Below are 25,951 nucleotides of genomic sequence, written 5' to 3' on the forward strand. Positions count from 1 at the left end.
CTTAAACAGAGTCCATTTTTTAGTGTTCAGTTTCTGAAATATCGAAATTCTTACCAAACCACTATGGCATATAACGATCCAAATCTGAGTTTTGTATAAAAATACTTTTTATTTGACAAGATATCTTCTTAAATTTCACTTGATTTGTTATCCAAAGTAATGCTACAATCTCCGAACAAATTCTTATAAGGATTTCGGAGTGTATCACACCATATTAATCGAAGAAACTATCAACATAACCTTAATTTTTGACCTGCTTTGACGTGGTTTTTTTCGGATTCGGCTCACCTTTGCCACGATATTCGCCGATCCTCTGATACCGGGTCGCAAGCCTAGATTCAAGACTCATCGACTGCAATAATAAGTTTCATGGCATCCTGGTAGTCGTTGATTTTGTATCCAATCGTGCTTTCACTTTCCTTCAGATATTCCAACGTTGCCAGTTGCTGACTGTTAATCGACGATTTTCAAGCACCAATTCCTTCATTTTATTAACGTGTCGATCATCAGCTGATGTTAATGGCTGTCATAGATGTGGTTCGTCGTCATTACGTTCTCGATCCTCTTTGAATAATTGAATAATTGAATAATTTGCACCAATCAAAAACACTTGCTCGCCACAAACTATTATCACCGAAGACTTTTTCCAACATTCTTTACGTTTCGGCATCAGAAATTTGGTTCCACATTGCAAAGCTACTGCAAAATGAGCAAAAGTATCAACATAGCCGACATAGTCTTGAGATTTCGATTCATAGAAATTTTGTCAACTTTACGACTTTACGCTCAATTCAGCGTCAGTATGTATGCATGCTCAAATGTATGTTTGTTAGCAAATTTGACATTTAGTTTTTTCAATGATTTGTCAGAACTATTGTTTTTTTTTTGCTCCGCCACGTCTTCGCGCGAACTCGCCGTTGCTTCCATGGTCAGAGGTGTTTCAACAGAGGAGTTTCATCCTATAATTACAATGATTAATTTCTGATAAATACTGATAGCTTGGAGCTATTTTAAAAATATATATAAATTTATAAAAATATTTAAATAAACTTAATTAATAAAAAAATAACTAAAATAATTAAGTTGCATTTCGTCCCCTGATCCCTCCTCGCCTACGATCGTTCGACTGCGTCAGCGTACGTGTATCTAAAAATCTAAATAGATATGCGCATTTGTTTAAGAACAAAAAACAAATTCCGATCGCACCCAAACTTTATAGGAACACTCCCTGGTTCATACTGAACATCGGTCTAAAATTGCAATGACATCGGCCCACCCGTTTCGAAGCCTATGAGGAGCATACATACAAATTTTCCATTTGTCTGTCATGTATGTAAATACAGAGATCAAAATAAAAAACAAACATTTATTTGAAATAAAACACAGAAAATTACCAACCCTTTCAAACACATAAACTTCAACGCTAGAAAAGCAAACGCTTATTGTCTAAATAACTTCGCGAATGAACTCGATTCAAAAGCACCGAAGTGAAATGGTGTGTCAAAACAATGTTCGAAGTAACGGCATGCTTTAATGCCAGTTCAGGTGATTTGGTGGAATGCGATAGAATAATAAAAAGGTGGATAAAGCGAAACACTAATGCCAAACCAAATTCCTAGGCACCTAAGCCAGGTGAAATGCGAACAAATTATAAACTTTTCACTTTCAACTTTTCAACTGACAGCGTAAAGCCGCAGAAAATGGGAGAATAAAGACTAACCCAATCTCACAGAAATCCGCCGCGCGAAGCGAAAAGCGCGAGTGTAGGATTGGGAGCTGATTGCTTTCACTCGGGCAGAAAAGCAAAGAGTTGAACTGCTTGAAGGCCGCTTCTTATTATTTTGTGGATATATTTATGTTAAGTAAATATATATCTGTAAGAGCTCGCATTCTGCCGGCTGAAGGGTTGCTACTTGCAATTGACGCAATCAAAAACTTTAATAAAGTAACGCGCAATCAAAGTTTTGCACAAAGTGGCTGTGGATGGAGGGGAGCTAAAGCTATTTTATTATAAATACACAACACTTCCACTTTTTACAAAGTTTTTATACTCCAATCCACCCTCTGTGCAGAACCCTTTTACGCCGCTAAAATACCGTTTAAACGCCTGCCAATTGCAACACTTTAATCGAACTATTGGAACGTAAATAAATTAAAGTGAATTGCTGGCCTCAGCAATATGCCCGACGGTTGGGGCGCTCATTTGCAAAATTTAGGGTGTGTCAGGGTGTAGGCGCTGCCTTCTAGGCTAATGTCTTTCTATTGACTTACAAAGTTCGCCTTGTCTCCTATTTGCGTTTGTTACTCACTCGCTGGAGCTGCGTTGTTGAGCTTTTATTTGCTTCATTGCTTTCTATTTTCTCTACTCGATGGTGTTCTTTTTATTTTCAATCCATTTTCGCTTTATTTATTTTTTCAATTTCCATTTCCATAAAACCTTAAGACGCAAATAATTGGATTTGTAGCGAAAGTGCTTTACAACGCGGTGTTGCGTAAGGCGATAGTGGAGGGGGTGAGTTGATAATTGTGAGAATGAAAGTGTCAGTATTTATATATGTATGTGACTTTATTTTTGTTGTGTGAGCTAATATACTATACCCTTCCCCTTGGTTTATTATTAAAAAGTGATAATAAAAAACTTCGCTCTGGAGATTCAATAAGGGAAATTCTTTTGATTCAGAAAAAAATGACAAAAATTCCTTTAAAAAGATATTTTCTATTTTTTCGCCTTATTATTAAAATATCTCCCTAACTGTTTAAGATTTTTATTGCTAAATCAGTAGGTTAGGAGGAAATCAGTGTATTTGTTACATGCCGAAGTGAGGTTATGACAACGCATGTTGACGTTATATTACTCTCTACTCTGGTTATCAACGGAAATACTAGTTGAGCGTTGTGCTCCGATCGCCTCTGTCTGAATCTCTTTTTTCCTCCCAGAACTTGGAGGTTTTTGCGGCGTTATTTTCCCGGTCCTGTGTTTCGCTTCTTTTGGTGTGCTCATTCTAGTTCATATGGCCAACATAGTAAGCACTCAGGTCTCGTCTTTATAAAAATTCCACCTTGCCAGAGCTCCATGACACGATAAGGCCAATGTTACTTCCCAAAGCGGCTTCGTTAAAGCACAATCGAATTTACCTTCTGGTTTCCAAATCATCCGATGGGCACGGATCCGGTTTAGGAGCGGCTCTAGGTTATAGTATGAATGCCGCCTTTGGCAACGTCTAAGAAGTGATGTACAGATCACATCGGTTGAGAGAGACCGAATGGCATTGCTATTTTGAAGGTACTTGCCAGTCCAGGAGTAAAAGAGACTCTTCTGTTTAATGAGGTCCGATCATAGTAGTGTTTATATAGTATAAAGAGATGCAGAGAAAGAGAGAAGTATAGATTCACGCGAGAGAGAAGTATAGATTACTGCCGTTGCCCTCGGAAGTTAAAAAAAAACTAAGAAAATGAATGCAGAAAACTTTTTATCTCAAAAATTAATTTCCGGATATCTAAGGCCCAGGATTTTGGCGTCTGACCGCGACTTTGAAAATACTGATATTGAATGTTGCTGAAACCAGACCTTTACTAAGGCTACTAAGTTCATACGAGTATAATGTTATTATTCGAAACAATGAGTAGTAAAGTAATACTCGACTTAGTTGTGCGAGTTACGGTTTCAGAGAGTGTACGGCGTTGTCGAGTTTCAACCTTAGCTTGGCTATCATGGTATAATAATTATAAACAATGGTTGAGTTCAGTTCTCTTTCGAACCAATTTCTACAAGTTTTCTCTAATAGCTGTCGTTCTTCGGAAGGCAACAGCGAATCTCCAATAATGTTTGATTTATAAAAAATTATTTTTATAAAATCCTTATACTTTTGGAATTGATTTTTGGTTGCATATGATTTATTAATAAGCCCCTAGGGGCCGAGCTCTCCATTTTCAGAGTTTTCATTTCACATTTTTGTCCAAACGACTCACTAGAAAGTAAACTATGTCAGCTTTAGTCCTTATAATGGTTTTTGAAGATCTCTTTAATATATAGGGCCAAGTTGGGTTCAGTTTTTAAATCAAAATTTTTCTTCCTGAGGTCTCCATTGTATACTTTTATGTAGAAAAAAACTTTCTAAAGCTAACAATTTTCTCCAGCTGGCTCGAAACCCGCAACCCATCTATGAGTAATCACGCACTCAACCCACTCGGTTGCGGCGCTCGCCCAATTAGAGTGCATGCCATTAGCACCGTTACCATAGCGGCGCATGACCACCCAACTCCTCTTATTCCAAAAATAATAGGCAACAGTGACTGCGTAATATGAATATGCGCCGCTAAGCGAAAATTTCAAATTTTCAAGTAAATTGTTTTCTACTTGGCGGCTTAAGAGGGGATAAATAATCGACTCTCCGTCAGAGCGGCAGCCACGCATCGCTAAACGACTAGGCTGGTGGAATAAATCTCCCCTAAATCGAGCTGTTTAGCGGCTGAGTGGCGAATAAATACATTTCTGCATAGTCTATATGTTTATATAGAAGATATAGCAATGGGAGGTGGAGCACTCGGCGAATAAGCGAATTTGCAATTTGCACTTTAATTGAATTAAAATTCATTTGTTGCGCTTGCGGAGCGGAACAATGTCTGGCTGTCGAGCGCACAAATTGGTGCGTATGTATATGTAGATAAGTATGTATGAGTATACGTGTGCGTAGATTACATGTCCCCCCTAACCTCCCTTCGCCTCGCCACATTTGAAAAGTTATGAGTGCAGGCGGCAATCAGCAAAGGATACGCGGCACCTTGCAACCCTTGCGGTGGCAACCACAAAATTGCGCTGAAACTTGAGCGCAAACAGTTCAGTTGAGGAAGAAGGGGCAGTTGAAAAACAGAAACAAAAACAAACAACAACTTAACAAATTTCAAATTGCGCGAAGTGATGGACGGACAGGTCGCAAAAGACAGTGAGGCAAGCCAAATACAACAACACACCAGCAAAAACAAGTGCCTCTTTCTTTATACACACTCACACAGAAATACTATGCAGCAGCAGCGGTCAGCGTTAAGTGAAAGCGGAGAACTTTGTGGCGCCAAATGCTTTGTCGCTTTAACGCTCTTTCTGCGCTGCGCACTTTGCGGTTTCGAGCGGGTGGTAGCCACTAGCGCTCCGGCAACTTGATAGCCTCTGCCACCTGCACCAAACCAGCGACGGCGCCTTAAATGCCCAACTGTTGGTATTTCGCTTCAAAAATCCAACAATAACAATGGCAAGTTATTTTCACTCACTTTAAGTAACCAAAAACATTTTATAGTAGCGTCTTCAGTGTCTGCTGCGCCCACCCTAATTAAATCAAAATAAATTTTTTTATTCGCAAAATATCAAATTTAATTATGAACTTTTCACTTCGAGGGCACGTGCTCGGCTCAAGAAGGCCTCAAAAGAGCCTCACTTTAATTGTTTCGTCGAAGTTCTTGTTGCCACAAAGGGTACACATAAATTAGCTGGCGCCGCTGAAGGTGAAAATATTGATTCTGGGAAATTTGAAATTATGTAAAAGGTGAAGGACACGGTTGTTGTTTAATGAATGTGAAGACAGGTTGCAGTCAGAATTTGTTCGCGGAAAAGACTAGAACTTTTTATGAATTTGAAAACTTTAAGCTTTCCAGTGATAAATTAGTATTTTTATATTTTTTCCATAAAATAGTAAGTACAATACAAATAGAAATAAAAGAAAATACAACCACACAGACAGACCGCCATTTTTTAATAAATTTAATTTTATTTAATCACGAATATATTGTTTGAACGATATACGATTTTGTTCGAAATTGACAACTTTAACAAAGATTGGACGCTGCTCGAATGATTCTGAGGCTCTCCTTATTCCTTTGGCATGTTAAAAAGACCATTTTCGTCAACTCTGACCACAAACTGCTACCCAATGGATGCAAATCTGTACTTTCAGACTAGTTTCTGTAGATATGGAAATAAGAGAATTTTATTAAGTCATCGCTGTATAGTTTTAGCCTTGTGTGCTGCAGCAGAATCTTGTTGTAAGATCTTCAATGAAGAGAGTATTGCTCCCCATCGAAGAGAGTATTACTTAACGGTTTTACCATGCATTCTAAAATATTCTGCTGTAACAGTTTTGACTCGCATTAACTTCTTTTTTACAGAAATAAAAAGGTTGAACGCCTTCAAAGAAGTCTTCCCCACAAACCATTAAATCGGTGAGATGGTGACCACATTGAACCATTGAAATGCATTGTTTTTGCGTGTTTGGAAGTTTTAGTGTGGATTTTGTCTATTTGCTTTTTAAAATCTCTTCAACACTGAAATTTTTCTCATCCGCGATACTTTCATTGACGTCGATCCATCCACTTCTGTTGAGCCTAGTTTGCTTCAAGAGTGTTGTAAGAAGAGCAACTGAAGATATCATTTCAAATGAGTATTTTCATAATAAGCCAAAGCAAACACTAAACTGATTTTTATACATATGTGGGACTTTTTTACAAATTATGATAAAAATAAAAAAACTTTTCGAAACAGTATTTATGGCAGGACTCAGTAACGGGGTTTCAATAAGAACGCTACAAAAATACATTCGATGCTACTTTGTATGGAGCTCAATTTCTTTTGCCATTGGCACGCTTGTAGAAGTCCAAACGGTGCACCCAATTTTCGACGGGTTTTAAGCAAATATCGGCCGATACTGCTGCAATTTCACGTTCGTACGTAGTACATCAATCGTTGTTGGCTTGTTGGCATAGACCATAGACTTGACGTAGCTCCACAGGAAAGAGTCTAACGGCGTCAAATCGGTCAAGCCTGGCAGCCGTTTCACTGGACCATTTTGTGAGATAACACCTTCACCAAACTTTGTTTTCAATAAATCGTTTCTGACATTCGCTGTGAGACTTGTAGCCCCGTCCTCTTTGAACTACATATTGCCCAAGTCCATATCATGCAATTCGCACCAAAAATGCTCGGTTTTCATTGGACGGTAGCAATTCCCATTCGCAGTAAGGTGCCAGTCTTGATCATCATGGAAGAAGTACCGCCCAATGACGCCACTGGTCGGTAAATCACACCAAACCGTAATGCAATGGTGACTCATGGAGTATGTGTGGATTGCTGCCTGACCAGTAACGCATATTTTCCTTATTGACGAAGCCATTCTGCCAGAAATTAGCATAATCGCTGAAGATGATTTTTCTATGAAACATCGGATCATCTTCAAGTTGTTGCTCTGCCCAATTCACGAACAGATGACGATAATGGTAATCAAGCGGCTTCAGTTCTTGCCTCAATTTGATGTTGTCAGATTTTTTTCGTAAAATTCATCACAACGACGTCAAAGAGATGCTCAACTCTTCAGAACAACGAGTGAGAGACTGATTAGGGTCTTCCTCATTGATGCGCAAGCGGCAGTAACATTCTCGACACTACGGGCACTTCTTTTTTCTCTAGCACGGGAACATTTTTTTATTGTGCATATGGATTCAAACTTTTTCACTAGACGCTCAATTTTTGGTCTGACAAGACGATTATGACGACAATAGATTGAACGGAACGCTCTTAAAGTTGAGGCCACTAACTCCGAATTTCGGTATGAAATTTTAATAATTTCTACTCGTTGTTGGATAACATATCTTTCCATGAAGAAATTGTAAACCTTACTGAAGGATATTGGATAAGTTGTGTGCTTTGCGTGTAATTGCAAGCAGAAAAGACAATTTTCAGTTAGCTCATTATTGGAAGTGTTCTGTCTTCGAGAGCTATATGGTACATCTTAAGTTTCCAATAAAGTTTCAATATCAAAATCTGTTTCTTTTCCGAATAGTGGTCACTTCTGGGCTGACAATAGAAACCCTATACATACATTTTAGTCAAGAAAAAGTTTCCTGCAAAATTCAAAGCAATAAATATTTCTCTTTAATAAAAACAACTGCTAATTTAAACTTCAGTATAATATATACAAATTTTTAATTAAAACGAAATTGGTAAAGTGTGTCCGTCCTATTATATTTTGAATGAGACATTTTAACAGTCAAAGCAATAATTTATGAATTGCTTTATTTTTAAATTAAACAATTTGCGACCAACACTAACACATGCTGCTGTTTTTATGGCTCAGTGTACGTTTTGCAAGCCCAGACGCCTGGAGGTATGCAATGAAAGTGTAAAAAAGCCCAATTTATCGCATTTCAAAGCTTTATTGCGCGCTAATGAAGACTAATGAAAGCAACAAAAGGTCGCAATGCCACATAAATATTGTGTATAAATAAATTGCATTGTTATTTTCACCTGCTGACCTTTCGTAAGCGGCTGCGCGTTAATAAACAGCATTGACTTTTGTGATTTACGTTTTTTAATTTAACTTTATTAAATACTAAATTTTCATAATACTCCATTTTTTTCTTTTTGCAGTTGCAGAACGGCGGGGAAGAGAATTCTTGTTGATTAGGGTAAGTTGTGCTGCCTATATATGTATGTATATGTATATTATACATATAGAGTGTTTGTATGTACTTATGTACTTTTTACATCATCCCCCAATCGAGACTGCGTTTCACTCGTAAGCGGTATAGCTTTAACAGCGCTTAGCAGTTATGCTTCGTTTCTGTAGTTTGACGCCTTCACACGCCTTTAATTGGCCATCGAGAAGTCAAATCTTGAAGGCTTCCTGCTGCGTAATATCCGCGTTAATTGAATACCCACTGTGATGCTAAACGAAACAAATATACTGTTATGTATGCATATAGCCATAAATATGTTTAACCTCCTCCCACCCTCACAACAGCCACACAACACCCTTTCTTAACGCTTTAATATTAAGCGTTCTTCTTGATTTTTCTTCGCTTCCTTCCCTTCTCTCAGCTTTAGCTGCCATTTTCACTGATCTTCAATGTAATAACATCAGTCTGCACACCGTTATTTCCAGCTTAATGTTCCGCCAAACATATTTTGTGTTATTATTTTCATGCATTGTTGCTATTGTTGTTGTACAGCAGCGGCAGCAAGCGCCACCAACACGCTGCCGTTAAAAGGTAATTTTATCCTTGTTAAACGTCTTAATTAGTATGGCGTACATAAAGTTAATTACGAACCTGCTCCCAATAATGGGTGTCTAGTTTCTAATGGCACAGACACAAGTTGAGGCAGCAGCGAAGATGCCACTGAGGCTGGCGGGTGTATGTGGCTGAGTGCGGGTGTGTTTGTGGAAGCCTACAATTGTTGTTCGTATATGCATAGCATAATTGCTAGAAGTGTTGTTGTCGTTGTATAAATTTGTTGTTGTTGCTGATGTTCTTGCAGTTGCCTTGTGCTCATAATATATGAGCGTCTATTAAACTCACCTTAGACACGCACCTACACACATGCGCTTAAGTTGATTCATATATTGCAGGTTTCGGAAGACCAAGAGGGGTTAATAACCTTACCGGGTGATCACTTCACGAAATTACGGCTTTTATTACAATACCATTATGTTTAAGAAGAGTTGAGGAATGACGATTTTCAAGAGCTTACTAAAAATAAACCCTGAGCTCTTTACTAGGTCATCCAAAATAGTAGATTTGGGTGATTATTTATTCAGTTTTGAAACTAAAATTTTTATGTTGAATTTAGAACAGAAAAACCAGAAAGGAGGTTAAGTTAATAAGCCACACATAGACCAGTTTTGCAAAACCAGATGGAGTTCAGACGCTAGGTCTACCAGGAGTAGTCATCCTTTAGGATGCCTGTGCTTGGCGCGAAATTTAACAGACTCTGCAGGTTCACTGTTGATACCTCCTCCAGTTTATCACTCCGTGAGAACCTCACATGCTTACACCATAGTCTTGCCAATGCGTCGTTCATTTTCGAGCCATCCGTATAGATATTTAGAGTGTTCCGTTAGCTAACATAAATATCTTCACGCCAACCATCTTTTTATGTTGGTCATTTTAGTGTCGTTTAATTCTGCTCTTATCCGTCTAGAGGACAAAAGGTTTTTGCTGCAGTATTTTATGGCAGGGTCAACACCTATTCACTGGATACTATTCAGAATTGATTCCGTAAAGACGTTGTTGAACGCTCCAGAAATGTCCAGGAATGCTCCAAGAGCATATTCTTTATATTCAAGAGCCCTTTTGATATTAAATACCAGTGAACAGTACCGGAAAGTAAGGCCTTTATTCTTTATTTAATGATAGTATTTCATCTTTCTCTCATTCAGAGCTAAACACACAAATTTGCCATCTTCAAAATGTAGTAGTCGTCTTTTAATACAAACCCATTATTTTCGACTTCCTCTTGAGCTAATACAAACATATTTACATTTAATCCAATTTTCTATACACCTGCTATAAGGCTTAAATGTGATAGCCTACAGTGCCTACGGCGAACTTTGATTTTTGCGGTATCGACTTTTGGAGCGCCGTTTGCTAGATTGTTGAACAGTTTCGACCTCACCAATCTAAAAATAAACCTATGTCAGGTCACCAAAATTGTTGGGTCGATCCAAAAGATATATTGAGACCCTCTGATATCAACACGACGATTTTCGATCACCGTTTGTTTAACTTTTTCGCTGTTATCGTAATTAACAGAGGTGGATGAACGACTCGCATGAGGCAAGTTTCCGATAGTCTCCGGCCTTCACCGAATGCTTTGTGTAACCCAATTACTTATGTTCGTTAGAAAGTACTCGTAAATGGTCTCCCAAAAACCCTTCTGCAATATTTTCCGCATGAAATAAAATTTAATGGCTCTGACGTGTTTAGTTATTGATTTATTGGATTTTTTGTACTTTTAAACAGTACGGTTATATGGGGAGTGAGCGGGGTTACGAATCGATTTCATCCGTTTTCACTCTTCTTAGTTCTTATAATATTTGAACTGGACGAATTTGGTTGTTTTGACTCTTGTGGTTTAGGAGTTGTGTATATTAAACGACGATCTCCTGTGCCAAATTAGAGTTGAAAAAACTGATTGAACCGTTTTGCTCGAGAAATCTAAATGTCCTAGTCCGTGTCAAATTTGGTTAGATGGTATCCTCTCATACGAGTATGTGACATAAATATAACAAAATAGAGAGAAGTCCTTATTTAATGACCTCGTGTTACTTATTTCAAATCATAACATGGCTGATAACTTTATGAGAGAGAAGCTATGAGTTTTCAGGGTGTTTGTTCTTCTGTAAGTAAAATTTGTGTAAAAAATGGTTCGTTATTATATGTATTTAGTCGAAATTATTGTAATTTTATTTTTTGGTTTTGCGCCGACAAAAATCTAACTAATTTAAGCAGCAACTTTCGGAATAAAAAAAAATCTTGCAATCTGTATATCATATAGGCTTTCTTCAAAGTAGGGTTTGGACAATCTTAAATCGGGTAATTACTAGGAGGAAGAGCTAACGGATCTCTTCCTAAAGAATAACAGCTTTATGAACGGTAGATGAAGTGGAAGACTTATAAAGTTGGAAGCCTCTTTGATCAGTATATAACAATTCAATGCAGGCGAGTTTGGAAATATCCCATTAAGATTTTTATTATTGTCTTATTAAATTCTACAATGCCTGTAGAATATTATCCTAAATTTTAAAGTTGATCCGAATAATAATTTCGAAGATAAAGCCTTAAGAAATTGTGGGCTCGAGGCTAGCTAGGCACTTAGCGCCGTCTTTAAACGCGTTTTTCTCGAAGCTGTGTTTTTGAAGTCGATTATGAAGATTTCTCGAGAACTACTCGATCAAGCTACATGAAGTTTTACACAGGTCTTTGAGATACAATCCTTAAAAACTTGGACCAAGGTTTTTCTTCGACTACAACTATTTCAAATTTACACTGAAATTTTGATTTTTTTTCTAAAAATGAAAAAATCTGATTTTCATTTTGGTGTCGCCGGAAATGGCGTCGCAATTGCAGATTTAAAAATATGTTTTTCCAAAAGTTTCGGAGTTTCTTTGTTAATAGTTTATGTTTGTAATAATAAAACATTCTAATAAAATATTTCATTTTTAATGCAGAAAACAAAATTCTTGAAAAATGGCTATTTTTTACTCTAGGAAATCCATGTAACCCTGTAAAGTGTTATGAATGCTTGCTTTTCTAGCTCCTTAGCTATATTTGAGCTCTAACGATTGGCGAATCGCAGTAATATTCAATTTTAGTCTATATACCGTGTACTTCCCACTTTATCTTAGGGCCTTGTCATCATTTCCAACCTCACTTAACTTAAACTCTCTTTATAAGATATATACTTACCTTCTCTCAAATTAAGTGTCTTGAGTTATTTAAAAACAATTTTTTATTAATTTTTCGTCAATATTTATTTGTCGCTTTTAATACATTTGCAGTTTCATACATTTCATACGCTTGCCATAAATATACATATATATGTATATGTTGAGTGCCACATTATTATTGTTTATACATACATATCTAGTATATGACATCTAATCCATATTTCAGGTTCTTCTTTATTAAGTATTACTTTTGGAATAAATACTCACTTTCTGTAATCACTTTTTTTTTAAATATTCAAAGTAATTTATAAGTATATACTCGAATATAATAATAATTAGTATATTTTTTATTTTTAATTTCACGCCTTTACAAAAGTAAGGCTAAGGTTAGGTAGGGGTATACATTTGTTGCACATATGGATTAAATACAATACAATACATTACAGTTAATTAAATTTAATTTTTAATTAAGTAATAAGTAAATTTTAGGTTATAATTAGTATTTATTTATTTTAAGGATTTATTTATTTGTTTATTTTTTAGTGTATTTTTTATTATTTGTATATAAGGTATAATTTTGTTTTCTTTTTCATTAAGAACAATAAGCTTAATTAATTAGAATTAAATAAGAGCCTATATAAGTTTTGATATATATATATATTTTTTTTTATATTTACAAAGGAAATATTAGGTATAAACTGTGGTTTAGAAGATGCTGTTTTTTGGATTCTTTTTAAGTGTTTTTTTGAAAAGGGAATTTTTATTATTGAAGAATATTTTGAATTATTTTTTTTAGTCACTCGAGACTGTTTTATAGGCAGAAACTTTTTAAACTCACTCAGTGGAGTATGGCATGGCTTCAACAGTGTAATTATACGTTAAGTATCCGCAGTGTGGTACTTTGATTGGGCATTTACTTTTGTCGCTATATGACTTAATTGCGTGAAAACTCTCATATTAAGCTGTTGAAAATAATATTTAACATTTCTATAATTTTCAGATAACGATTTAAGACTTATTTTCAAATAAATTTGAATTATCTTCTTTATTATTTATTTTCCATAAAATGCTTTAAAATATTTTGCTTGGAAATCGAAGCACTTTACTATTATTGCATATCTTTTTCAACTTCTAAACCACAGTAAAATGTACAAATACATAAAAAGTGTTAAATTCTTGAAAAAATTTGGCAAATACTTTATTAATATACTACAATATATTATAATTAAGTATATATTAGAAATTAAGGAAAAAATTCGCTTAAATCCAATTGCTTGTAATAATATTAATTTATTTTTCGTTACAGTGGATATGTGTTTGTGTGTTAGTTTTAATATTTAATACCATGTTTTATTATTTTTACTTCATTTTTTTATATAATATATAATTTTTATTTTTTATATAATACATGTGCTAAATAATGATTGGGAAAACATTTTTTTTTTTTTTAAATTTTGTGTAAAAATTATATACACATACATAATTTAAATCTCGTGAAGACTGCACTTTAAAAATTAGAAATATTTTTGTTAATAATAAACATTTTAATCGAAAATAAATATTAAAATTTTTTAATATTTTTTTAATAAAAAATTTGAATACATTTTTTTATTTAAAAAATAAATATTAAAATTTTTTTTTAACCAAAATTGTGCTGCGGTATTTTTTTAATTTACTTCACTTACATTTTTGTTATTTATATTTCATTATCAGTATTTATTTCATTTTCCACATATTATTTTTTTATTTTTTAGTTTAACTCATTCATTAATTTTTTCTTTTAATTCTTCTTTTTCCATTTTAATAGTTTTTTATTATTTTTTTTTTAATTTTTTATTTTATAATTTTATGTTTCTTAAGTTTATGCTTAAACGTATGTTCTGTTGTGTGTAGGTGTTGCTGTTGTAGTTGTGTAATATATATTTGTTTGCTACATTTTCAACTTATATATTAAATATATGTGCATATGTGTATGTTTATGTCTACTTTTCTGCTTAAACATAAATTTATTACAAGTTAGTTACAAAATGGCAAACAGATTTACAATGCAAATACTAAGTTTAATTTAAATATTAATTAAATTAATAAATATCACTTATCAGCAGCAGTTGCACGAGTTGTCATCCGAAAAATTTTTGAAAAATATGAAATTATGAATATTTTGTCATAAACAAAATTATGTTGAAATGCTTTCAAATGCAATTTTTTTGGAATACAAACCATTCTAAATATAAAAAAAAAAATAAATAAAACTTTAAATAAATAATATACGTAAACAAAAAAAATAAATTAATTAAAAAAATTAAATAAATATTAAAAAATAATATTAATAATAAATTCATAAAATATATATTTTACATAAATAAAGATTAAAAAAAAAAATAAAAAATTTAGTACATAAATGTAGTAAAATACATAGATAAAAACATAATTGAAATAAACTTATAAAAAAAAATTTAATAACCAAAATATTAAAAGAAATGAAGTTTTAAATAAATAAGTATTAACAATTCATAAAATAGTATATTTTATAAACTAGCAAAATCTCAATAAAATAACAAATAATTTTTCTAAATACATAAATATTAAATTTACAGTTTTTGTTTGTTAATGAAAATATTTGTTACTAAAAATATTGAATATACAATTTAAACAATTCTTTTATTTCAAAAATTATAATATATAGTCTTAAATTCAAAATTAGATATAAAAAATTTAAATATGTGAAAATTAAAATGTTTAGAAAAAATCTAAATATATTTAAAACAAAAATTATAAAAATAAAATTAATTTAAAAAATCGAATTAGAATCTCTAACTAAAAAAATTTTGATTATATTATAAAATTGTAGAAAGATATTTTTTTTCTTAAAATTGTATAAAAGCAAGCTTTTCGTACATTTAAAGCACTTCAAAATAGTTTTATTTTAACAAAAATTTGTTTTTTTATTTTTGTGGCAAAAATTTTTATACTTTGAACTTCCAGAATTTTGCTCGACAGTGCTGCTTTTACTACGCAACTAGTTCTATTATTTGATTTCCACTTCTTAGCTCGCTCGCCTGCTCACTTTCCTTTGCTTTTTACTCTTCTTTCCTCACTTTTCCTGCCTTTTCCCATCATAGTTTTCTCTTTTCAACTTATACATTCATCACATTTTCCTCTTCTGCTCTTCCCTTTTACTTATTCGGTTCTCTTCCTTTCACTACAGCATTTAATTGCATTTATTTTAATTAAAATATATTCATTACATAACTACTAAATAACATATTCGAGTTACAGTTACAGTTGTTTTAACGGAAACGGAAGTTATATGTCAGTTATGGATTTGTGTTTCGTTTTCTGCTTATTTTTGCTTTGTATGTGTTTTTAATGAGTCCCTACATACTTTTTGTCTACTCGCTCTTTCTCTTTCTCTCTCGATATATCAACGCTATTTCGTTTGCTGCTTTATATTTGTTGTTAGTTTTATTTTATTATATTTTTTTCTATATTTTTAATACACTAGTTGTTAATTTATAAACTCAATTTGTAACGGCAGTACACACATATACACACATACATTGTAAATAACTCATTTGGCATTGACCACTAATTAGAAACGCCGCAAATTAATTCAAAACTTTTAATTCCACACGCAGGCGAGTCATTAAAATAAAAAAAACTAACAAATTTATTGAATTTCACAAATAAACATGAAAGAAAATAAACACATTGAAATTAGTGCAAATGAGCTGGGAAAATAAAAAAATAAACGATATTCAAAAAATTATTTATATTATTTTTATATAACAAAAAATTCAATTCAATCGCCATAAATTAAACAGCGCTCTTCATTTGCATGACTTTAATAGTTTTCGCTAATTTTTCCAGTCATTTCATTTAAATTGGTTTTTCCACTTTTGTTTCATAAAAAAATTATTAATTTTGGCATCAAAGTTGTAGCGTCATGGATTAAAGTTTTGTTGTTGCTAGTGTGTGTGGCGCTGATAAAAAGTGCTTAGCGAAAAACAGTGGTCTATTATGTAAAGTCATTAGATATTAGCGTTGCGTAATGGTGATTTAAAATTTGCGCTCATAAAAAATTGCTGCGGTATTATATCCCTTTTTATTGTTTTATGCATATATTTAAAAAAATACAGGGTGGCCTCTCTTTTAAATCGCGTTATAAAGTAGATCTCTGCTAATATTATAAAGAAGAAAGGTTTCATTGTTTGCTTATCTGCAAAGCTATATAGTACTTGAGAAATTTGGAAAATTCTTACAGCGTTGGGAAGTTATACTCTCTCCGGAGAACATAGGCAATATTATATTTTGAAAAAGGCTAGGACGTCTTACTATAACGCCTAAGTAACCCCAGCTGCAAAAAATGTACCTGAAAAATTCCTTACATAGCGCGCGTACCGATTGTAGGAGGTTCTCTTCCCTCAAGTGGTAGGGTAAATGGAGTGATCTGCTAGTATTTAATATTTATATATCCAACTGATTGAGCTTGTTAGTCAAATTTGCGATGCAATTTTGACCCAAAATTAATTTTTACCTAAACTCTAAATAATCTCGATTTTTTTTAATTTTTGTTCGAGGTTGACAGACTAATAGTCAGTATGTATTCATAGTTTGAAATAGATGAGAGATCTTAAATATACTGTTCATTAACAATCAAAATACTCGCGTGAATTGACAGTCGCTGTGGGCAAGTGTGCTGCCTAAATAGACAAAAGTCATAAGATCGCCGTGCTTCAAAATTTTTGCCTCAGAAGCAGCACTTCTTCAGCATAAGTTGAAATTCAGACAAAAAATATTGGCTATCAACCTTCAAATTCACTATGTAATGAAAACCTTCTGATTCATTTTTATGCGATTATTTAAAAAGTTAACCAAAGGCAAGCGATACTCGTTTCATTGCCAAACTAAAGGCATGCTTTCGGCTCATTGTTTAACTCAAGACATAGTTTCGTGTTGAAATCGAATTTCGAAGATTTACGAAAGACTTATTGAACCCTTCTTCTTGCTGTGACCAAAAAAGTAGCCCCTTGATGACGCACCTTGTATGTCGGTTTTGCAGTAATTTAAGGGGCATTAAAGTCACACTAAATTCCATTTTTAGTCAATATGTATTTCATCAAGATTGATAGTCATATACAAAAATGTATATTTTCAGTTCTGTTGAACAAATTTTGCCTTGTAAGGATATGTTACGAAATGATTTTACTATTATTTTTGAAAATTTTTATATGTGGGTTATTTTTGTCTTCTTCCTGTGGTTTCGAAGCGCTTCGGAGTGAAACCATAAAATTATGTTATACAGTATGATATATGAACTTGTGTTCAAATTTGGTAATTTTATCAATATATGTACACTTTTGTAAGCACTCAACACTTTGTATAATCGTAGGATTCCTTCCGTACGAGTAGTCTAAACCTCGCTGTTCAGGTTAAAAAGTGTATAATTTTGATTCTGTTAAAGAAATTATTCTTTGAAATATTGAGAAACTTCATTGACTGAAATGGCTAAGTTTCATATATGTTTTTCTCTTCTCCTGTAATTTCGAAGTTCAGAAAAACTATAGATTTCAAATCCTAAAGGTATGCTTCAAAGGATATGAACTTGTTCGGATTAAAAAGTTTAGTTCTGTTAAAGAATTTTTTCTTCGAAATATTCCGAAACTTCATGTCTATATTTCAATTATGTTTTCTTCCCTTGCTGTAGTCTCGCAGATTAGAGAAGTTATACATTTGAAACCCTAAAAGTATGCTACAAAATAGATTAATTTGTGTTAAACCTTATAATTTCATAAACTTCATGTACGTAGAGAGCTTCTTAGGCATTATTTATAATCCTAAATTTGGTTTTTGGATTTTTCATCATTAGTTTAAGGTTTTAGTCTAGCTATGGATAGTAATTCGTAAAATACACTCAATATATACAAGTATATTAAAAAAGAAGCGCAGGTCCTCAAAGATCAAAAATCAGGCTTTCAACAACATATGAAAAACATTGAGCTAACATCCTCAAATGAAGAGAAAACTCATTGCAAATATTTAGATTAAAATTCTGGTTAATTTTTTAGGTATAAAACTAAAAGTTCCCAGGAACGATTATTTCTTGAGAATAATCATAATAATGCCACATTTATCACTGCATTTCTTAACAAAATTAACCAATCGATCTGGCAACAGGAAGTTACTTGAAAATTGAATTGTAATAAATCTCGACATCGTGACACTGGCAAATTGCATTCACACACACACACATAAATACATACATATGTATGCCACGCACAACATGCGAGTGCAACATTTGATCTGGCAACGGTGTGGCATTGTCTGCTGTCAGTTAAAGTTATTAATTTCATTTGCGCAGCCCCAGCTGTCACATCAGCAGCTGTCAGACGCGGACACGCACACATCCATACATATGTTGAAAAATACATAAACACATACACACATGTACGAGAACACTTGAAAAAAGCGTGCAAATGGCATATTCCCAACGAGTATCCACATTAACCACAAATACGCTTACAACAACAACAGCAGCAACTACACAGAATGCAGTCAACGTTAATAAATCGAATAAAAATCGCACCGAGTGCCGACATGCCACCGATGAGTAACACGCGTTTTCATGTTACAATGGATTTTTTATGCCATTTTATTGTTGGTCTTTATTTAGTTTTTTTCTTGTTGTTGCGTATGTATTTTTCTTGTTTTCGTGGCACTTATTAATAAATGTAGGCACAATAAATTTGTAACAAATGTGCATTTGTATGCGTGAGTGCTCTATTTGTTGCATAAATTTATGTGCAACTACATATACATATATACACATGGACACACACACATATATATAACTTTTTAGCTGCATGTGTGTAATTGCTGCGATGGCGTATGCCGCTGACAGTTGGAGTTGCGCGTACACGAAATGTTGCGACTCAAGCAGGTGCCAACAACAATTGTGCGGTGCGGATCGGCAGGAAATAACGGTAGCGAAATTAACTTAATGCATTTTTAATTTTATTCATTTGCTTTTTTTTAATTTTTTTTGTTTTATAAATTTATTATATTTTTTGTTATTTTTTGTTTTTGTTGTTGTTTGTTTTCGGAACAAAATACGTTTGCCTGTTTTAAATGGCAACTAAATGCTATAATTGCATTTAATAAATTGCAAAAATAGCATGTAAATTTATCAAGTGCTTATGTAGGTGTATGTGTGTATATATAAAAACATATGTGTGTGTGCATGTTGCTGGTACATTATACATATATGTATATTTATTGCGTCTATTTGCCCGTTGGCTGGCAAAATATTTAAATTTTAATAATTCTTTAAAGAGGCATATTAGCAGGTATTTGCTTGCATATTATAACCACACAGTGAAGTCTACCAGTTTAAGTGGTATATAGTACTACCTTCCTTGTAACTGTATGACTCTAAGGTCCAACTAGTCATTCGGCAATCTTTTGTCCAGACAAATACTTGATACCTTTTATGTATTGAGGTTCGACGAGATGAAAATTTTTACTCTCATGGCAAACTTTTGTGCTGCTTTAAGTCTTATATTTCTTTAAATATAACCGATAGCGGTCAGGTGGTCTTGCGCCTCATAATTTCAATTAGCCATTCGTTCATCATAAGAACTCATAAAAATACTGTTGTAAATAGAGTATTTAGCAAAACCATTGGTCGAAAACTCAACTTATTACACGTTTATTAAACTTTGATCGGAAGAAAGCTTCTTTTTTAAAGCAGTCGTCCGGTGTTTAAGCCCTCAACAGTAAAGACCGGTGTTTAAGCCCTCAACAGATATTCAATAATGGCAAAACTCGTTTTTGCGGCTTCTTCGAAATCAGCATTCAAAAAACCAGAGCCAGTCAGACCAGCTTTGTATAAGAGTGCGCATAAAAAAGATGTCATGTGAAGGGCTTAGAATAGTTTACGCAACAAAATTGGTCAAGAAAATGATGACTCGCTGATCGACATTTGAAATCAAGCTTCCGATAAGAATTTTAAGGCTTCTCCATTCCCATGACAGTCGAGTCTATGTAACCCGAACGGACCTGGATTTTATCCGTCCAAAGAACTCAACAAAATTCTGCAGCTACAACAATAAGGCCTTTTCTATTAATATTTCCTGGATTGGGAATATTGATTTGAAGGAAAACAAATCTTATACAAAATTATATGCTTCAACTAGCTTTGACTTCTTACCAAAGCTTCCATAAAAGAAATTCTTATCACCAGAAAATAGTACTGTTTTTATGTACGCTTTGGAAAAAGCATATTCTAAAGAATTGCTGAAAATGTCTCTGTTAATAGAATTTTTAAAATTTTTTAAATATTTCTGATTAAAGCCGTAAAAATTGCTTTGAATGCATCAACCTTGGCGCTGCTAGTCACATTCCTGCGCAGAGTTGTAACTCTAAAAATCGTGCAGAAAAAACAGTTATATACAAACAACTCTGTATCGATCAATAAAAACTCGATGAAGTCATATCTGCAATTTTACATTCTACACCTACTACACTACACAAATTGGAAATATTTTTTATTTCCACATAAATATGTGTCAATTTATGCTTATATCAACACTCTGCACACGCAACTCAACTCAACTCAACTCAGGTTGAATTGCAAGCGTTTGAAATATGTCAAAAATTACAGTCACATCGATTTGTTTCATTTGCATATCAAATTCAAACGACTTTGAGTTATGCAACAAGCTGTTAACTTGTGTTGAAAAATGTTAATATGTTTTTTCATTTCCAAATTGGTATCTAATTAACACACTTATGAAAATGGCGCATATCTCAAGCACACCTTTGCATAACTTTGACACTTTGTCGACAATGCTAGATGACAGTATGAGATAAGCGCTTATTCCAGCTGGTGTCTCATTACAAAAGTGTACATAAAATATATGACAATTCACCACTTGACAATATATTGTAAGCGGAATTGTTATTGATGCATTTGTTGCGGCACAAAGCGCTACAGTTGCCACAACTGTCAAAGTGATTGTCAAATCGACTCAATTGAAGCATAAATTATGTTAATTGTCGCATATCGAATTCGCGCGCATTGTATAATTCCACTTTAAATATTTGAATGACTTTGTTGAAGGAGAATGCCTGGGTGTGTAATATTAGATTTGAGAGAGATACATACAATATGTTGTAGCGAACTAGAGTGAACTGGGTTGCCATTACAACTAATAAAATAGAGAAAATTATTTTTCATTAAATTTAATATTTTATATTACTTCTATTTATCCAAAACATAGAAAAATACTTCAGCCAAGAGTTTATACCAGTCATGGCCAATCAACGCTAACCTCAATTTTTCATTTCTTTCTTAAGGCAAAAAACATAGAAACATAGAATTTATTTTTTTACAAAACTTTTAATATAGTATCGGAATATTTGAGCTTTGTTCTTTTACGGGACAATTCCAATTCAATTTCAGTCATAACTGTTCAACTATAACCTCAAATTATAAATTCCTTCTTAACATGGAGGTCATAGAAACATAGAATTTAGTTTCTAGGATTTATATTTTTAATATTAATGAGCTCTATTACTTTACAATGTCATTCCAGTTCGGTTTCATTCATGACTGTTCAACCAATACCTCTAATTTTTAACCTAAACATAACATGGAAAACATAGAAACATAGAACATAGAATTTAGGTTCCCGGATTTTTGTATTTCAGATTATTTCAGTTCAATTTCATTAAATAATAAAATCTTTTACAAAATTTGTTTGCTGTGGCAACCCTACGCACACTCCCTACGCAACAAATAATGCATTATAACACCAAAAATCGTGGCAACAAATCACTTTCATTGTGTTACAACAATACCTCTTAACAGATGCATTTACAAAAGTAATAATAACAACAACTAAAGTCAAATTGTAACAAACAACAAAAACTTAAGCCCAAATATGTTAAAAAGCTGGTAAATTAAGATGACAATAAAAGCTTTCGGTGGTCGCACATGCAACACATGACATCGCGCAACAACAACAACATAACATGAAAATTTTACAGCAGAAATTTCAAAAATCTAAGTAACTTTTGTTGTAGCTACAAAGTCAAGCTAAACCAGTCAAGCCAAACCATGCAAAGCGAGTTACACAGAGTAGCCTCTGCTGCATGCCAAAAGCGGGTGCTCCAATTTTCCGCTATCTGAAATCGGTAAATGCTGGTTGAACACTGCCGCTGCACTCGATTTCTCGAATTTCGGCGTAAATTTCGTGGCATTTCAAGTCAGTGCCGCACAGCACATATCGCGACGCAAGCGTACGTGCCACTGCTCCATTTACTATACATAATTATATATGTAAATGTATATATGCATGGAAATATGTATCTGGCATGTCGGCGTATGACTGTCAGTCGTGTGACCATGACCGTGATGCTGTAAATCATGTTGGTCGGTCGCCTGTTTGGACGCCCACTTTGGCTATACATAACATTGGCTACGCTTGCTGACAGTTAACATTTAAGTTGTTGTTGTTGAGCTTTTGTTGTTGTTATGCTTGTTATTTGGCATTTAGCTGTCGTTATTTGTTATAAATGTATTTCTGTGATTTCGCTGTTAAATATACCTTATATATTGTTTGGGTTATTTGTCTTGATTTTATGCTCTTTCTATTTCCCTGTTTCATGTTCGCATGTCAGCTGTTGATTTATAAATTCGAAAATCACTTTTCGAGTGTTTTTAATTTTAAAGTGAAATGGATATTCTGAATGAGTTGTATACAATATTAGACATTTTACGTTACGTGTTAAAATTTTGAAGTTCTTAGAATTCTAAAATAAGAAAACGCATATCAAAAGCCACTTTATGCCAACGATCGTCAATGGCAGTGTCATTTTGATTATTTGTGTCACACTGTGCCGCATAAAATCTTTGAGAAAATATTACTCAAAGATTATTCCCTTTAAAATTTTTCAAATTAAAAAAAAAATTATCAAAAATGTTATAAAAAATCTGAAAAAATTTCAAATTTCTTTCTTATGAGTGATATTTTGAGAATTATTGTTTGTAGATTTTTTTTGGTTTAAAATGTTAGGACTTGAATTTTCTAACATTTTTTTTCAAAAATTTATTAAAAGTCTTTTTTTGAAGTATTTGATTTCTTAAAACAATGATTTTGAAATATTATCTAGAGTTAAAATTTCGAAATTTTGTATTGAGAATTAAGAAAAAATCTATTAAAAAGTTTGTATTGCATTTTTTTATATTATTTTTAAACTCCTCAACTCTTACTTCCTTCAAAAATTTTAAAATTTCAAAAAAAATTGAAAAAAAATGTAATAAAACCAAAAATTTTTTTTAACAGTTAAAATTTTAAAATTTTTATTAAATAATCAAAACTAAAAAATCTCGATTTTTTTGAAATGATTTAGAGTTTAACTTTTGAAAATTTTTATTGAAAAATTAAAAAAAAAAAACAAGCTCAAAAAATCTTTTTTGAAATATTTTCCAAAGATTTAAACTTTCGAAAAATTTCATTAAAATTTTTAAAATTATTGAAAAAAGTAAAACAAAAGCGGAAAAAAAATTTTGAAATTTTTTCTTAAAAGTTAAATTTCGAAAATTTGTATGAAATATTTAAAATAGAAAAATTTAAAATTTTGGCTTTTTTTAAATATTTAAGAGTTAAACTTGCGTTGAAACTTTCGAAAACTTTTATTGAAAAATTAAAAAAAAGAAGTTCACAAAATCTTGTTTGAAGTATTTTCCAAAAAGTTAGAATTGCGAAAAATTTTATTAGAATTTAAAAAATTATGGAAAAATTTAAAAAAAAGCTGGAAAAAAATATTGACATTTTATTTTAAAAGTTAAATTTCGAAAATTTGTATTTTTTTAAATTGTTAAGAGCTAAAATTTCGAAAACTTTTACTGAAAAATTAAAAAATCTTTTTTTGAAATATTTTCTAAGGAATTAAAATTTTGAAAAAATATTATATATACAATTTTTTATATTTTTATTTGAAGAGTTTTTGTCAATACAAATACTAAAAAATATGTTCGTAACTATATGGTATATTTAGAGTTCTGATTTTAACAAAATACTATTTTGCGAGCGCTTTTTTCTATTATAATTTTGATAAATGGATAATATCATACATTCAAAAAGTGGTATTTAGAAATATTTTTAACTAATATGGTCATTAAACCAGAGTGCCTTAGTTAAAAAAATCAAGACACTAGATCAAAGAAGTGACATGGCAGATTAGTTTTCGGGGAACGTTGAGGACTGGGGCGATATTAGCCACATTTGTCACGCCTCTTATGCCTTAATATCAAACATAGGGTCTTCGGCATATTATCAGCGCTCTTAGCAATTTTCGTTAGGATTTTCGAATTTTTTTAATTAAAAATAAATAAATTCCAAAAATTTTTCAAAAAAATAATATAGCAAAAATACTCTTTTGTGTTCATATTTGTTTTCAAAACTCTTTTAAATATTATGAAATGACAAATGATTGCAAAAAATATGTTTTTTCCAGCCACAAATTACGACCACAATAACATTTGACTCGCCTGACGTTAAGATCATGTACCCTTAATGAAAATTAATAACTGTAATTAAATCTTGAGACACATTTTAACGGTTTCCACTATCTTGCGCTGCTATTGAAACGAATGACTTTAATTATCAATACACGATATTAAAAAATTAATTCGAAATGCTGACTGATTTGATTAGCCACACTTTTACACCTTGTTATCCACGCAATTAAATATTTAAATCGCTTAAACAGCAGCTACTTTGTCAAGCTGACACGGTGCTCATGCTAAATCAACGCTCAAATGAATATTTATAAATTACAAAAAAAATAGCAAAAAACAAAAAAAGGAGAGTAAAACTAACCAATAACTACACGCTTGGCAAGCGTGAAGCACGATTATCATGGACTCACACAAACACACCTGTGTCTGTATGCAAATAGTGATTGCATAATATGCTTTTAAATTAACTGCCGCAATCACAAAGATTATTTGCTTAATTAAGCGAACTCATTAAACGCGCACGAGTGACCGGTGAGCGCTGTGACAAATAAACAAATCAATCACAATTAAGTGATTGAGAAAAAATACGAGATTGCAATAACAAAAAGAAACGTTCGGAAAAAAAGTATTATAATTTATCAGCACTTGCAATATAAAATTGGAATAAAACTGCAATAAAATAGTTTTGCGAAAATTAAATGATATGAGAGTGTACAGAAAAGCATTCAGAATTGCTGATTTATGCAAAAATATGCTGCCAGATTTAAATATGATTTAAATTTAATAAAATTCATTAAAAGCGTTCACTTCGGCTACACCGAAGCGCAATACCCTTCACATATGCAAGAGATCCATGCAAAAGTTTCATGACGCTTGTATGGCAGCTATTTCATATAGTAGTCCAATCTGAACAATTTCTTCGAAGATTGTACCTTTGTCTTGGAAAATAATTCTTAACAAATTTCGAGAAGATATATTGGCAAATAAAAAAGTTTTCCATAGAAGAACTTGGTTCGTTCAGTTTGTATGACAGCTATATGCTATAGTCGTCCGATTTCGGCGATTTCAATATATGAGCAGCTTCTCAGATAGAAAAGAATGTGCGCAAAATTTCAGAGCGATAACTCAAAAACTGTGGAACTATTTCGAGTATATATAGACAGATGGAGAGACGAACAGATATAGACAGATCGACTCAGATTAACTCAATAATATT

The 25,951-nt window shown here is 32.6% G+C and overlaps 1 protein-coding gene and 1 long non-coding RNA gene across 4 annotated transcripts in view; one reads left to right on the forward strand and one right to left on the reverse strand.

The window, feature by feature from the left end:
- LOC105228810 (netrin-B) overlaps positions 1-25,951 on the reverse strand; it is a 590,578-nt gene that overhangs the window by 334,729 nt on the left and 229,898 nt on the right. The window lies entirely within an intron of this gene.
- The window catches only part of LOC115066358 (uncharacterized), a 168,268-nt gene that overhangs the window by 80,478 nt on the left and 61,839 nt on the right, over positions 1-25,951 (forward strand). The gene's annotated exons all lie outside the window — the stretch shown is intronic.

This window comes from Bactrocera dorsalis, chromosome 4 (assembly GCF_023373825.1).
Source record: "Bactrocera dorsalis isolate Fly_Bdor chromosome 4, ASM2337382v1, whole genome shotgun sequence".
Taxonomy (NCBI): Eukaryota; Metazoa; Arthropoda; class Insecta; order Diptera; family Tephritidae; genus Bactrocera; species Bactrocera dorsalis.